Source organism: Habropoda laboriosa, unplaced genomic scaffold (genome assembly GCF_001263275.1).
Source record: "Habropoda laboriosa isolate 0110345459 unplaced genomic scaffold, ASM126327v1 scaffold89, whole genome shotgun sequence".
In the NCBI taxonomy this organism is placed as follows: Eukaryota; Metazoa; Arthropoda; class Insecta; order Hymenoptera; family Apidae; genus Habropoda; species Habropoda laboriosa.
The window spans coordinates 1,967,576-1,973,177 of record NW_017100263.1 but is presented as its reverse complement, the minus strand read 5'-3'; positions in this window follow the sequence as shown (position 1 = coordinate 1,973,177).

Sequence of the window (5,602 nt, the reverse complement as noted above, 5' to 3'; positions counted from 1 at the left end):
TAGTTATTTTTTTATTTCCTTCATTATTTTGTAGATAATATTTTGTAGATAATAGATCATTCTTATTTAGTGTTTTTTCATTATTACCATTTCTATATTCTTGAATGTCGAAGTTTGATAGTTTTTTTAATCGGACTATTGGATTTAAATTTCCAATATTCGTCAACATATTAGTAGATTTTTTATATTTCTGAATTTCAACTTCTGATAATTGTTTTAAACGAACTACTGGATTTAAATTTTTTAATTTTATTACAATCTCATCTTGTTTTTCAGATTTCTGTATGTTAAATACTGGTAAGCGTGGCAAAGAAATTGTAGGATTAAAATTTGTTAGATTTTTAACCATACTATTTTGTTTTCTAACTTTATCGTTGTCATCGTTTAAATTGCAAGGGTTTGTTATTACCCCGTTTAATTTTTTATGTTCTTGAATATCATCTTCTAATAAACCCGTTAAATTTGTCAATTCCTTCGTGAGATTTTCTGCATTTATAGATTCATTGTGATTTACAGAAAGTGTGTAATTTGATTTTATATTATCTATTTTTATAGAAGTAGTTTGACTACTTGCACTTTGCAAAAGTTTGTTATAACATGAACTATTTAATTTGCTATTGTCCGTTACGTTTCTTTTAAACATATGAAAATGGTTCCTTTTTCTCATTTTGAATATTTTATGTTTTTTTAATTTACATCTAAAATCTAATGCAGGATGTAAATTTTGTTGTGATTTAAGTACTATACTTTTATTACTACATTTTATCTTAATAAGATCAGTTGGTGAATCTCTACCAGTATATAATTTTTTACGATGTCCCATTTTTGTAGCACTCTCTTCTAATATAGAGTTTTCTCTCGCAAAGTAATTTTGCTTCATTTGTGATAATTTTACACTCAATAAATCATGCTTAATGTAAGAATTCCTGTCTTTATTGTCACTGATTGTGTTTAGTAATGTTTCATCTAACAATTTACTACACAAAAATTTATTATTATGAACCAATTTATTATTTACATGTAATTCTGACAATGTCTTTTCATTAGCAACTGTTATATCTTCATTTGTCTGTACTTGCGTCAAATTTTTTTCTACGTTGTTTCGTTGCAGTATACATTTTGACATTTCAGATGTAGGAAAGCATTGTTGGTCATTATTACTATTATTATCCAACACAATATGTTCACTCTTCTTTTCACATATTTTATTTATGTCAAGTTGTACCATTTCTATATTTTGTATATCTTGAGAATTTACTGAAACGTTATGTTTAGCTCCTTCTACAACAACCATAGTTTTTGCTTTATTGGTTGTATTCATAATTAATAAAATATATACAGCAGTGTCAACAGAACCACTAAGCAAGTAGTCTACATCATAATTTTGTTTCGTGTAATGTACATCTGAAATTTCAATGAAAACAAAAAGTGTTAATATCTAAGAAAAAAAGAGTATTCAGATCTATGTTTATATGACCTTTTTTCATCCTTAGGAAGAGTAGAATACAATACCAAAGTTTGGCTACCTATTTTGGTTTCACTCTGTATTTAATGCTATTAATATACATGTTTGATTATCTGTAGTCCATCAATATGGAAGTTCAGACCAAATAATAAGAATAATACATAATTTCTATATTGTATACATTATTTGCATAATGTAATAAATACACTTGCATCTACTTCCTTAACATTAAGAGCATAACATGCTTTAGTGACTAAATATTATTTTAATTTATTGAATTAATTACAATCAATTCTCATAGAGAATTATGAATAATTTAGTTTAGAATGTATAGTGACATGGAGAGTACCGTCCATGGAAAGTTACGCATAATTTAGCTTATAACATACAGGCTGTTTCCTTTATTTTACAAAATTGGAATACATATTTCGTGAGAGACTGAATTTATGAAAAAAATGTTTGAACAAAAGTTGTTTGGTACGGGGGGGGATTATGTGGTATAAATATTTTTTTGTACCGGATATGGTGGGGGAGATTTCAAAGTCAGTTTAATGTTTTTTAATGGAATGCTATATTTTTTTATACATAATATAATAGTGTATGTTAAGACGAGTCCAACGAGTACAATAAGTACCTACCAATATGTTCAATTTTGAATTATTGAAAATGTCCTTCTATGAGTATCCCCTCCATATGTCTTCCATTATTGTACTCGACTGCATTCATCCACTTATCCAAAACCCCTATAGGGGAAACCGTCTCTGATCTTAAAACCAAGAAACTCAACATCATCCAAATCTGACGGCTGGATGGTTTTATCGGAAACTAACATTCCGCAGTCCACCTCGAGAACGCGTGTTAATGCATATCTATCGAGGAGGCACCAATCAGCAACAATGGAATCGCCACCAAACACACGCACAAACGCAGGAAAACGATCATGTGACCTCATCATTCGCATAGAGCAGAAGTATCCAGTTTACTATCGATCCAATAAGTTGCGTAAAATAAGATCCACTAGGGATTCCGTGGGACTTTCGGTACCTCTTACCATTACCAAGTTTGAGTGGTGTGTTGATAAAATAATCAACCAGATAGTTCCAAACGTTTAATAAACGATGAAAACCAGGCACACCTCCTCCTTCATATTCAGTGAAATCAACATTAGCTAATAAGATTTCAAAGGTTATCTTGATCAATTACCTAGTCACTGTCTTATCAAAGTTCTTAAAATCCATACAAAGAAAGTTCTTAAAAGGGGACAATCTCCTTCGCAGCTTGTATGCGCCTCCCACAGCCATATCATAACCATAAGGGGTATCATTCTTAATATAGGCATCAATTAAAGGCTTAGCAAAACATGCTTCCATCAACGTAATTGTCGTTGAATAACTATAAACAGCACGGATCTTAGGTTTATCATGTGCTGTATGTGCTCTATATAATACGCGACAATCAGGTGGTATTGAAGTTCTTCCCTTCTTAACTCTACTCCAGAAACATCTGATCCTGGTCTGTGCAACAGGATCATCCATCAGATCACCTCGTGTTTTATACATTGGCTGCCAAGGCTCACCAGGACTAGATTTCCTAATCTCAAGTGGATAGTGAAAGATGTCATTGAGATGTATTGGTTTCAATTCAGGAATTGAAAAGGCTTGTACAGCTTTTCCACAAACATTTCCAAATGTAGGATCATCCAAAATCTTTGTATTCCGCCCCATCTGCAACATATCACGTTTAATAAGATTGAATGTTAATGATGATCTTCGTGCAGTCATGGGTGCCGGTCCAAACAGTGCTTCAGCATAGGGTGAAGGCTCTGGACGGTTAGGCCAGACGCCAAATCCTTTTGCTTTTCATAAGAAACGCATGGTAAATGAGATTAGTTCGTGACTCCGCCATGAGTTTCCCACACGCGACAGTGAGGAACGTATGATGGTTCGGCTCCCGATTTTTCGCAATTTTACGACCGTCCATTAAAGGAAATGACTTTGTTCGCACCTCGTTGGACTCGTCTTAACATACACAATCATATTATGTATAAAAAAATATAACATTCCGTTTAAAAAAATTATACTGACTTTGAAATCTCCCCCACAATATCCGATACAAAAAAAAATTTATATCACATAATCCCCCCCGTCCTCCCGTACCAAATAACATTTTTTTCCTAACATCACTTCCTTAAAAGATATTTCACTGCATTGAGATAAAACACCCTGTATATATACAGGATGTCCCATAACTCCTCGAACACCCGGAAATGGGGGGTTGCTGGGCTGACTCTGAACAACATTTCCCTTTACCAAAATGTTGGTAGAAGCTTCGTTTTTGAATTATTAAGGAAAAACACTGGCCAATCAGAGCGCGCGTAGAGCCCGCGCTCAGCCACGGGAGCGCTGTCTCTCATCCGCGCGCGATCGTGAACAAACGCATTGGCGCAGCGTGGGTATCGAGGGACGCGTGCGGCAAATGTTACATCGTCTTAAATTAAGAATGATCTGGAATTATTCGCTATTCATGAATAACAAATAAACTAATAAGTCGTTTAACACGTTAAATGCCGGACCAATTCTACGTAACCTGTCCACGGTGGCGTAAAGAATTTTTTATTCTAATACAACACATTGCAATATGCATAAATAATATGTCAATAGTTAGAAATAAAACTATTTAAATATGCTGTGTGATGCATTAGGTGAAAATTTTACAAATACTACCATTTATTCAAATTTTTTACTAATTTTGAGATCACCGGTCACCGATCACCCCCACGGCATTCAACGTGTTAACAACTGTTTTCGATACTTTTATTCGTTATCCAAAAGGAATAAAGTGTTTTATTACTTATGAAAAACGTACCCATTCGTCCACGAATTAACCTGCTTCGACGGAAGTGGGTCATTGTGCCGATCCTAACCTTTCAAGGCAACCCTAGACAACTGATGTTACGGCCGGGTCGGTGAACTCACTTTACTGCACAGTCAGTTTTACTGTTTCCGACGATATTATAAAAAATAAATCGTTGCGACATCGTAATCGCAAAATAGCCGAACTTTCCCGTTTACATTATGGTATGGATAATAGTGTAATTTATGACACCGAGGTGGGTGAGGAAACGCCGTTACACTGTTTTCACCTCAATTTATTAAGATATACATAAGTGTGATGGTAGGTGTACAATTCGCCCGGAAAATACAATCGTTTTATGCGTTCATGGCACTTCTCACCACCAAGGTCCCCTCACTTTGGAGGCCTATGGGAGGCTGCGGTGAAGACCTTTAAGCATCATCTGCATCGTACAGTCGGAGATGCATTATTTACTTTCCCGACCTCTAACACCCTTATCCTCGGATCCGAATGACCTTTCAGTCCTCACACCGACCCACTTCCTAATAGGTGAGTCATTAATGAACCTACCTGAGCGTGATGTGTCGGATATCTCTACTAATCGATTGCAAGTATGGGAGCACATCCAAAGGGTTAAGCAGCATTTTTGGACACGATGGTATAAGGAATACCTGAACGAATTAAATATTCGGAGCAAATGGCGCAACAACCCTTCCATTCACCCACATAAAGGAACATTGGTGCTTCTGAAGGAAGACAACCTACCCACCTATGCAATGAAAGCTAGGGCGTGTTACCGCACGTCCCGTATTCGTAGACCGATACGCCAGGAGGAATTGTTTATGTTTTTCTAACACCATTATATATGCGTATTCGCAATTACCCTGCGTTCGTATTTCCCCGACTCTCCCCTACTGTGAAAACACGTTTGAGAAATGCTGGCTTATTTTGACGAATTGCGGTAAAAAAAAAAAACCGTTACTTCGGCCAATTAATAAAAGGAAAACGACATCAATAAACCTCTACTCATAAATCATGGACATTAGAAGACTAAAGTACTATGGACCGACGAATGAAAATTTGAGGTATTTGGTTCTAGACAACGGGTTTACGTTCGTCGGACTGTTGGAGAAACAATGTTACCATCATGTGTACAACCAATAATAAAGCATGGTGGTGGTTCGATTCAAGTTTGAAGGAACAGGTGACGTTGCTCTTATAGACGGCATACTGAAGAAGGAACTTTATAATGAATATTAGAACGTCACGCGGTTCCGTCTGGAC